General features: G+C 33.7%; 1 protein-coding gene across 3 annotated transcripts in view; it reads right to left on the bottom strand.

Annotated features, from left to right (window-relative positions):
* LOC145261207 (cilia- and flagella-associated protein 74-like) overlaps positions 1-12,260 on the bottom strand; it is a 2,330,915-nt gene that overhangs the window by 668,894 nt on the left and 1,649,761 nt on the right. The gene's annotated exons all lie outside the window — the stretch shown is intronic.

Raw genomic sequence — 12,260 nt, 5'->3', positions numbered from 1 at the left:
TCAACACCCGGTTTCCTGCATTGCTATGACCTTCTTCTCCTCCTCCATATTTATTTACCAGTAATGCTTCAAGCAAACTACCTTTCCCTTTTATTTAGATACTAGCGGGTTGGTGCCCGATGTTGCTCGTGTGCTGATAACAAAACTCCCTCCCACACCCCCCAAAAATAAAAACAGCATTTCTTTCAATGAAAATAGCAGGAGGTGCCCGTGCGACCGAAAAAAATAATGAGCCGCTGTAGCCGAGCTCGAACGTAAAACGCGGAAGAGATGAAGAAGGAAAAAAAAACTTACGGCTAAACGTTTTTGCCCACACGACCATGAGTGCTTATGACGTCATAGCTTTGCAAAATAAACATTTTAAACAGTTTTAGTTTAATACGTGCGCGTGAATTTCCGGTGTGTTGCAACGACCGTGTAACTTTAGAGTCTGTACTAGAAATAAGTAAAATGTTGTTTTTTTTAACAGAAATGAACGTTTTCTTGTTTTAAAAATGATTACTTCTGACGTACTGTTGTATTAAAAAAAAACTTAAGCAGTTACGATGTAAAAAAAAAAAAAAGTGATTTACTTTACCCTTGGAATAAGAAAAATGTTTTGTTTTAATTTAATTAATCGCCGATAAAAAAAAAATGCCAAAAAATAATACAATATACCAAACAGAAAATATTTTTTAAAATCTTTTAACCCTGTTTAAATGCAATAGAAAATCAGTGTTTAAAACGTAAATGAAAGAAAGTGTTTTTTGTTTCTTTGTTTTAATTAAAGAATTGTAATTGGATTAGAATTTTTGTTTCTTTTAACTAAAAATGCAACCCTCAGTTGATTTAAACCTCTGATAAAAAAAATCGTAACAAGTATATATATATATATATATATATATATATATATATATATATATATATATATATATATATATATATATATATATATATATATATATATTTGCTTTAATATAATTATCCGCCGAAATTACAAGACAACCCTATTTAAATGCAAAAAAACAAAAAACAAAAAAAACTATCGGTAGGTATACGCGAAGCTCAAACAAATGCTTATGAGACAACCTCCTAATCCATTGGACCACAGCGCTAATTGTGAAAACACGTTGGAAATTCTTTTATTTAAACAAATTCGAAAAAAAAAACAATGCTTGATGCATGCGTAGTTGCTGAAATCGTTTAGAAAGAGACGATTTTAACTTACCCCCCCCACTTTGTTTTAAAATCTATTTCTATACGAAATAATTGATCATTTTTTCCAATTTGTACATATTATGCATCTGAGACATTGGTCTTTCAGATAATACTGGTTTAAACTGGTCAGATGCGGCTGACAAACGTTTTTAGCACACACACACACACACTTACATACATACATACATACACACACACAGACGACTTTCCTTTATATAATAGACTAGCATCGACACTCGGGGTTGCTCAGTTGGACATGAAGTTTCGTTTGGACTCAGCTGCTATACTAAGGATATTGAACACTTTCATTGATATCCCCACAACAATTTCTAAAATAAAAGAACGGAATCCTTAAAAAAAGAAAAGTACGTCACAACCTCCCCATCAGATATTTTGGTAGAAGGGATACGAAGAGAAGTACTTTTTGTTGCCTGTAAGCTAGACTCATCCCCCTAAAAAAATAAATAAATGAACCAAAACAACTTTTCTTCTAATAAAAAATGAAATGGAAAAGAGGAAAAGAAGGGGAAAAGTTACTAGCAAACACTTTTGCCCACAGGACCACGATTGCTTATGACGTCATAACGTTAAGAATAAGGTTTATAAACATAGTTTTAGTGAATTACACGTGTGTAACTTGCGAAAATAACGATGCAAAAACACCCCCCTCCCAAAAAGTGGTCCACTTAACCAACACAGAATTAATCTGTTTTCTAATTTTCACATATTATACGTCCAAGGTATAGATCTTTCAGTTTTAGTACCAGTTTCGACCAGTTCCGATGCGACTGACAAAAATTTTTAGTAGACATACAAATACACACACGCAGCACACACACACACACACACACACACGCATACACACACACACATACACACATACAACACTAACACACACACACTAACACACACACACTTACACACATACACTAACACACATGCATAAACACACACACTAACATACACACACACTAACACACATGTACACACACACACTAACACACACACACACACACACACACACACACACACACACACACACACACACACACACTAACACAAAGACATCTTTTTCTTTTATATAATAGATGACCCAATAGTAAAAACAAATATGGTCTCAATATAATTAAACTGTTAGTACTCCCATTGTGTTCCTCAACTTTCGGCTACCAATCATTTCTATTGTTTCATTCATACTTAAGAAATCATACTGCCAATACAAAGGTAAAAAATTTCCCTTTCTTCTTCATTGTACTCCTTGAGCTTCTTTATTGTAGTCTCTGCTTGCGTTCTATGTCAAACAAAATTTCTATTTAAAGATCTTCTTCACTAGGGCTCCTTGCTTAGGGAACACATTGCTGTAGAACTGCTACCTTACTGGTTATGACTTCAAATCCAATGTAAATAAACTATTGCCTTGAACTGATCCATAAGTAATCAAATGGAATTGATATCATGGATCCATGTTGGTACTCTCATAGTGTTCAGTTCCACCTCGTTATTCTTTGTCCCTAAGTGGCTTTTGGCCTTGACTACTGATAACACAGTAGTAAAAAAAAATGAATTATTCAGTACTTTTACGAATAATCAAACAAAGCAAAGACTTAATTAGTTCTCCACGAGTGAAAAATTAGACACAAAATCTTTTTTTTCATAATGTGGTGGAAAATCCAGCTCCTCCCAAAGGGATTGGGATGAAAAATAAAATGACCTAATGATAGAAGGATTTCTGCTTCATTATCCGAGGATAACAACAGATACTGCAGGTTACTCCTGACTAACAAACGAAAAAGAGTTCCAATTTTTTGCTTCACCACGAAGGCAGAGTTAGACATAAGGTTAGTTTTCAATCTATGGAGAATGAAGCTCCTAAAATGAGAACTTTGAATTGGGACAAAATGTACAACCGTCTCGATTCAAGATTTCATCTTCATTAACCGAAGACAGAAATGATGAAGTTTCGTATCAAAACAGGTACTACGTTTTGCTCATAGCTCAGAGTCAGAGGAAACTTAAAAGTAATCTATAATATAAATCTCACCTGTCTGTTTAAATGTATGTATGTATGTATGTATGTATGTATGTATGTATGTATGTATGTGTGTATGTATGTATGTCTCGCAAAAACTCTCTTGAGAGAGGCGACGAAATTTCACAAGATCGGTATCATTTTGAAGCTTGACCCTTCAAACGACAAATATCGAAAAAATTAACCAAAAACATTCATTCCTTCACCCTCAACTGGGTACTTTTCTACTGGGAGGGGTTGCTTTTTTCGCAGTATTTTCGAAAGTCATCGCCTCTCTTCGATTGTCTAGCCTTAATTTAAAACTATGTCACTTCTAGTTTGGCGATGGGCGCAACAGCTAATGTGTCACGTGTTTTTTTTTTTTTTTGCGCTCGCAATTTTCCATCTTTTTTTTTTTTTTTTTCCCAACCAATAGCCTTACACACACCTCCACTTTCTTTTCCGCCGTCACGTCACGGGTTCGAGCCTGGCTGCCTACTACCATTATTTTTTAAATTCTTATTTTTGCTCAATACACACCTACAAACACCCGGGCAACGCTGGGCAACGCTGGGCACGAAGGCTAGTATAATAATAAACATTGAAGGTAGACATTGGAAAAAGCCTTATACCATAGTTTGGCACCAGCCTCTCTCTCTCTCTCTCTCTCTCTCTCTCTCTCTCTCTCTCTCTCTCTCTCCAATCAGATAGGCCATTCTTCATCTCAACGTATATCAGAAGAACTGGAATTTTAAAGAGCAATTACTGTGGAGATGGAGATGGCGACTTTTTTCTTTACGGTAATCAAAAAGATTAGCGAATGGCGCCAGGGTTTCAATCACGATTCTCGAACATAAAATATCTGATCATATAAAAGAAAGATTTTTTCTTGGTCATACTCCTAATAAAAAAAAATATTCCAATTTGATGTTTTTGTGGTTTACAAAATTATTTAGATGCTAATTCAAATCAAATCAAATTTATTTAGAAAAAAATATAGCAATATGCAACAAGCTATGCAAAAGATAGTTTTTCTTTTTGCGTGGGGAGTTGTGCAGCAAAGTACTTGTTCACATTACATTTAAATTTTTGCATGTTTAAGCAGAAAGAGAATTCCCAAGGCGAGTGACTGGTGCAAACATCAAACTTAATATATAGGGTATTTGAACCAATGGAACAATGTTTGGGTTTTAGTCAAGGAAAATCGGCACAAAAGTGTGAAAATTAAACAAATAGAATGTGCCAGGAGAAGGTCGAATGACGGCACTGTGAATATGCATGCGTAACTTAATAGTTATTGTTTCATGTTTTAATTTTTAGCCTTGCAGAAAACATGTCTTCATAGGTCAGGCATTAACTTCAAAGGAAAAAGTAAATCATAAGCTAAACGTTTTGGTTTTGATTCTCTGTGGCACACTAGTCATTTTTTGTTTTTTTACTTTTAAAAACATTACTATATATTGGGTCCAATATAATCTATAATATAAAGCTGAATGTTTGTGTGTGTATGTGTGTGTGTCTGGTCACGAATAGGCTCCTATATGGTTGACTATTTTAAAAAACTGATTACATATAATGATAGAAGATGTATCGAGTCACAGGAATGGGTATGTTTGATCCGACAGAACAGTGGTTCATTAAAATTGTGGGGTCTGCGTTCGAGCCTGGTCGACAAAGTATGGAAATAAAAACTTTAAAAATTAAAAAAAAAAAACGTTTACAAGTGTTTCTGATATAGATGTACTTGAGAATACTTTGATAAGTATGTTTTAACTTTAATAGGGATGGTATAATAAAATTGTGGGGTCTGCGTTCGCGCCTGGCCGCCATAAAATGGAAATAGGCACAAACTTTAATAAAGACTTTTCATATCTATCTGTATAAGTATACTTTGATAATTATGTTTCTGTTTGAAGAAATATGGTATAATAAAATTATGGGGTGTTCGTTCGTGCCTGACCTCCATAGAATGGAACTATGTCACAAAGTTTAACGAGTTTTTTTCAATATAGATCCACAGAATATTGTAATAAGTGTTTCAGTGTGAACAGGTATGGTATAATAAATTATGGTGTTTATCTATTTTATTTTTACTTTCATCATATTTTGCTTTGGTTTTGATACCCCCAAATTCGACCCAAATTTACAAACCTTCCTTTTCATAACCTATCATACTTTCATAAATCAGAGTCCATTTTCTGTAGACTGTTTTTGAACCCAGTCAATGACGGGTACTTTTGCTAGTATAATAATAAATACGAAATGTGCATTAATAAAAAATTTAAGCGTATTTTATGACTGGGCAATGCCAGGTGGCCTGCTTGAAAGTGGTCTCCAATGTCTAAGTTACACTTTAAATGATAAACATGTATTTGCCTTATTGTTACGTATTCGTTGTGACCGGTTGTTCAAAATGCGTTTGTCCAGTCTATATAAATGTTAACATCTACTTTTGTTACCAATGCAAATATATACACACACTGACAGCGAAGTAAAACTCACAGCACAGTTTATCTATAAAAAATATATTGCTTTTACTTTACACTGACAAATCAGCTTTTGACTATAAATTATTACTGGTGTTTTGACGTTTCTGAAAGGCGCGTATGGTGATGCGTGGTTAGGGGGTTGTTGGGCGGTGAAGAAATGGTGACTATCCTCGCTCTCTCACCGACTGACTTTTTCTTTGTGATGATTTTATTTATAAAAACATTCCTTTCCTATTGGAATGTTTAATATTTCTTTTGTCTATTTTTTCCACCTTTGACTGATATCTGCTCACATATTTCTGGGTCAAATTATGCATTCCGTTAGACAATGGTGGAAAGTCCCGCATTCTTCACATTTAATCCATTTGCGTGTATGCAACCCATTACATTTTTTTTCTTCTTCCCGGAGTTGCCTGCCAATATTTAACATTATTTCTAAGTGACCCACGGACACAGAACACCCTTTAAACTTCAAATATGTTTATCCGATTTAAATAAAATTTCAATCATATGTGTAACACACTGATTCAGAATTTTTCCAACATTTCAACTTCTTGCAAACAAACGGGAGGAAAGTAATATTGTTTACATATGGTTTAAATTTTATTAAAATTGGATATTCCTATTTGAACTTTAAAGAGGAATCTGTAACCATAATTAACTTGGGAAAGGGGTACATAGAAATTCGGCACATAAAGTGCAACACAGATTTGAAAGAATTTTATTAAAATGATATCAGTTTCCTCAAAATAGGATATATTTGACATTTTAAAGACGGTTTGGCCCTCTTAGATTCCTTAGGAAGGCACTTACGCATTCGGAACCACTTCCATTGTTTTCCACATAAAATTTTATAAATATGATTTCAATTTCATTAAAATAGGATATGTAAGAAGTTTCTAGAGGTAGTTCTGCTCTCATAGTCCTCTTGTGGCCGCAGTAAAAGATTCAAGACTACTTCAGTTTTCTTCTTCATAAAATTATACTTGAGAATATATTTTTCATTGTATTTTCTCTTACTACTGTTGCATCGTCAAATTATCTGAGCAACAAAATTATTATTATTATTATTATCATCATCATCATTTAGTTTAATTAGATTTGTTTTAAAGAGAAAAATGCAATTAAAGAGTAAATATGGTTATATGACGCTTTAGGAATTTAACTTGACTAGATTCTATAAACAATAATAAGAAGGAATTTTAGATAAATAAAAACGAATGTGTTTTCAGAAAAAAAATGTTACTTTTCGGTTGTGAGGTACAAATCACCCCTATTTCAGAACTAAGTGGAATCAACCAGTCCTATGAATTCCACTGGTTTCAGAGACTAGATGAAGACAGTCATACCATGTTTAACCGCATTCCACGAACACGTTTCTCTCGTACTACTTTAGTGGCTCCTGTATTCTTTATGATAAATACATAATATATTTTATACACTTTACACTACTTGTGGTTTCTTTCATTTTGACCCCTAGCACGGGTCTACAATATTTTCATAACTAACACAAAGAATAATTTGAAAATAGGTTTGACCTCTGGAGTCTGACGTAGAGATCATTTAAGATGTCATGGATCTTAGGAGAGAACTTGAAAAGACGCGTATTAGGCAATCAAGAGTTGGAAGTCAGTGGAAGAAAGCGAGTCTAAGACGTCGAGGAAGAGACATCGTGGAAGCCGGTGAAGTCAAGATCAAAAAGTGAAGTCAAGATCAAAAGGTGAAGTCAAGATCAAAAAGTGAAGTAAAGATCAAAAAGTGAAGTCAAGATCAAAAAGTGAAGTCAAGATCAAAAAGTGAAGTAAAGATCAAAAAGTGAAGTCAAGATCAAACAGTGAAGTCAAGATCAAAAAGTGAAGTCAAGATCTAAAAGTGAAGTAAAGATCAAAAAGTGAAGTCAAGATCAAACAGTGAAGTCAAGATCAAAAAGTGAAGTAAAGATCAAAAAGTGAAGTCAAGATCAAAAAGTGAAGTCAAGATCTAAAAATGAAGTCAAGATAAAAAAAATGAAGTCAAGATCAAAAAGTAAAGTCAAGATCTAAAAGTGAAGTAAAGATCAAAAAGTGAAGTCAAGATCAAAAAGTGAAGTAAAGATCAAAAAATGAAGTCAAGATCAAAAAGTGAAGTCAAGATCTAAAAGTGAAGTAAAGATCAAAAAGTGAAGTCAAGATCAAAAAGTGAAGTCAAGATCAAAAAGTGAAGTAAAGATCAAAAAGTGAAGTCAAGATCAAAAAGTGAAGTCAAGATCAAAAAGTGAAGTCAAAACGTTGTAATATCCGACATTTTGACACGGTATGTGAATAAATGTTATATGAAATATAACTTTGTGTGCCGTCATCTTTTGAAGAAACAAGTATTTAAATTCGTCCGGGTTGTTACTGTCATGCTAAATGTTCTCTAACTCTTAAATGTTTACAGACTCTGTCTATTATATAGACTGCTGTTATTATATACACTCCTCCTCCTCTTCTTCTTCACCAAAGAACATTTGTCTAACTCTCCATCAATGAAACATTGTCTTCTCGTTGTTTGAAGCCCCCACCCCATATCAAGTATTTGTTATCCCCTCAAAATAACATGTCGATATGCCTACGTCATCGTTTCAGTCCAGCTGAAGCAAAACATTGTTCGTTGTAAAAGTTATATACACTCTGTCGATCGGTTTATATACACCAATATTTTTTTACAAGGCACCACTAGTCAAGGCTCGGAGGCCACTTAAGAATAAGGGTTAATTAGTCAATGTGATTATAGCGTAGTAAACATAAGTAGTGGAAATTTTGTAAATTGGATTACTAAGGGGGATGGTTCATCAAGAACTTGTTTACATTGGACTTGAAGACAATCAAATTGTATTCAGTTGGAAAGCAGGCGATCGGAAGAGAGTTCCACAGGCGTGTAGCTCATCGCTAATTTGATACCCCGCTATCCAACACTATAAAGAATTTTCTCCTACTATAAGGTACATACATGCATTGAAATTAACATTTATGTATAAATATTAAACTGCCTTTCTTCTGAACTTGTATTGCTAGAGTCGAGTGGGAAGGAAGGAGAAGTCCAGAATGACTAGGCATAATGCTGGTAGAAGCAGAGAAAGATTAGCATTATTTGGGAATTTTCATTCTCCTAGACTTGAGAGTCTAGCTCATCCTACTATATAATTTACAGAGTATACATGGATATACACCTTTACAAAGAACATTAAAGTGGTACTTGAATTCGAACCTAGCATGCTGAGCCCATAGTCCTTGCCGATAATCACTGCACTACACCACGTCTATATAAATAAAATATAGTCATGCATAGACACCTACACTACACCACACTGCTTCTATATACATAAAATATAGTTATGCACAGCCACCTGTTTTCTCATCTCTAAAACTCATCAGTATGGCTTAAACTAATGTGATTCTAAACTGGGATCCCAATCTGTTAGCATTCCGGGCTCTACTGATTGAGCAAAGGAATTTATCATTTAGACTGAGAGAAATGAAATCCTATGTAAATGAAACAATTTATTTACATTTCTTAACGATACTGACAATTAAAAGTACTCAATTCTTTTATGGAGCGTATTACTTTTACACTAAATGGAAACCATTTTCTCTTGCCCTTTTCAGATATGACATATACTCGAGGAGTAGAGAGATATGTGAGCATTGTTAAGCATGATGAAAGTATGAAAGCAGACAAACAGACAAACAATTTATGTATTTTATGCATATATATCTTAGAGATGTTTTTTTTTAAACCTTCCATATCTTCTTATTCAATGGAATTAACAAAGTTCTCGAGATATTAGCTGTAAAGAGTAGACAGATATGAGAATAGCCTGAGGTAGAGATTACCGAATGAGAATGATTCGTATTCGAGTTAAAGAATAAATAGTTTTGTTTAACATTTTCAACATGGACACGAAACACTTGAAGAATATCAAGACAACCAAGGAGTACAATGGTAACAGTCAAGGAGTACAATGAAAACAGCCAGGGAGTACAATGAAGATAGCCAAGGAGTACACTGAAGACAGCCAAAAAGTACAATGCAGATGCCAAGGAGTACAATAAATGAGGTCAGGGAGTACAATGAAAATAGCAAGAGAGTACAACGAAGACAGCCAAGGAGTGCAATAAAGAAGATCAAGGAGTACAATGAAGACAGCCAAAGAGTACAATGAAGACAGCCAAAGAGTACAACACAGATGTCAATGAGTACAATAAATGAAGATAGCCAGGGAGTACAATGAAGATCGCCAGAGAGTACAATAAATATAGCCAACGAGTACAATAAAGAAGATTAAGGAGTACAATGAAGACAGCCAACAAGTATAAGGAAAACGGCCAGAAAGTATAATGCAGATGCCAAAGAGTATAATAAAGAAGGCCAAGGGGTATAACAAAGACGGTTAACTAATAAATAGTTTGATTTGAAGTGTTGAAAATGGATATAAATATACACTTGAAGAACCCGGAGACAGCCAGCGAGTACAATGGAAACAGCAAGAGTGTACAATGGAAACAGCAAGAGTGTACAATGGAAACGACCAAAGTATACAATGGAAACGACCAAAGTATACAATGGAAACGACCAAAGTATACAATGGAAACGACCAAAGTATACAATGGAAACTACCAAAGTATACAATGGAAACGGCCAGGGAATACAATTAAGATGTGCAAGGAGTAAAATGAAGACAAACAGGAAGTACAATGTATTTGACAAAATATTCTCGAGGGAATGAATACATGATCAGGGTTAGATGAAGTCCTGAAGAGGCCATAGGCACTTCGAAAATTATTGTGCAATGTAAGTATATACAATCTGAAAGATCTTTAGTTTGTTTTGAAGACACAAACACATTGAATCCGAATAAAATGTATTAAATATAAAAAAATTAACTGTAACTTGAAATATTTGGTTGATAATTTCATTTTAATGAGGAAACGAATATTTAATTCTGTGCAAAGTAGATAAAATAAAGCATCCATTTTTATCCATTTGTAACGTGGTCATTTTTTTTTTTTGTCATTGTACCATTTGCTCGTAGCAGTTTAACAGTTAGGGAATACTCGGTCGGCCGTTTCCGGTTATTCTAGTCATCTTCCGGCCGGAACCGAATAACTTGATGGAAATCGCGGGTCGGTAAATGCTGCAGTACCCATTTTTATACGAAAATAATTATGTTCTTAATGAATTTTATAAGAAAAGTGAAAGGAGTGTCCCTGAAATGAAAAATACTTTTTATGTACGAAATCCACATAAACAGTCAATTTAGACGCGATTTTGAATAAAAGTTTCCAACAAATAAAACAAAATGAGTTTTACTTGTTTATTCAAAAAATAAAAAATTTTTTGATATTTTTTTATTTTTATTTATTGTGGACTATTATTCTCATCTTTTTTTTTGGGGGGGGGTATTTCTTCACAACGTTTCGGCAAACTATTCCTCTGGCCTTCGTCAGGTAGTAACCGCAACGGGAAAAGAACTCCGAATCCCCTCACTGAATCCTCATCAATTACTGCCTTCCATAGTTGTTGGCGTCTCACCACGTCTTGGCCAAGTAAGCCTCTGGTTTACTAGGCCAAACTATAGAACTATGGATGGCAGTAATTGCTGAGGATGCAGTGAGGAGATTCAGAGATCCTTTACTGTCGTGGTTACCACCTGACGAAAGCCAGAGGAATAGTTGGCCGAAACGTCGTGAAACAATAACTAAAAAAACAAAAAAGATAAGAATAATAGTCCGCAATAAATAAAAAAATTTAATAATACTCATCTCAATAAAGATTACCAATTAAATAATATATATGAGTTTTACTTGTCCATTTTGTTTGAAAAAAAACAGTTTTTGGCAAGAAGATTAAAAAAAAACAAAAAAAACAACAACAAAAAAAAAACAAAAAAAAAACTGTTCTATTCCTTCATTGGAAATACATTTCACACATCCTGGGAGGAATATTATTCAAATATAAAAAAAAAACTAGTGCCTGGAGGTACAAAAATACTTCGTGGAAAATAAGTCTAATGCAAAAGAAATAGACAAAACATGATAATTTATTTATGGAAACACCCAACCAGCAATAATTATCACTTCCTGCACTGATGATTGCGTAGACATGAAACACTAGTTTCTGTAGGTATAAAAATAATTGTTAATATTTATTTAAAAAATATTATCGTTAAAAAGTCTCTTTAAGAAAATAAAGTATAGCCCTCTCTTAGGAATTAAGAAAAAGCAGTCAACTATATATATATATATATATATATATATATATATATATATATATATATATATATATACAATAGAACCTCAGGATACATTGGCCCTAGGATATGGTTTTTTCAGGTTATGATGTGGAATACGATGTTTTTCCTGGCCCTGGTTACGGTATTTACCCCGCCTTACGGTGTTATTTTTAATGTTATTTGATTATTGATTATATACATGTGTATTATATACTGTACTGTATTTTATTACTAATTCTTAATGCTATATCCCGGGGTTCTACTCTGTGTGTGTGTGTATATATATATATATATATATATATATATATATATA

Source organism: Euprymna scolopes, chromosome 37 (genome assembly GCF_053919585.1).
Source record: "Euprymna scolopes isolate OS-2025 chromosome 37, ASM5391958v1, whole genome shotgun sequence".
Taxonomy (NCBI): Eukaryota; Metazoa; Mollusca; class Cephalopoda; order Sepiida; family Sepiolidae; genus Euprymna; species Euprymna scolopes.
Note: the sequence above shows the minus strand (reverse complement) of the source record. Positions and strands in the feature narration are given on the sequence as shown.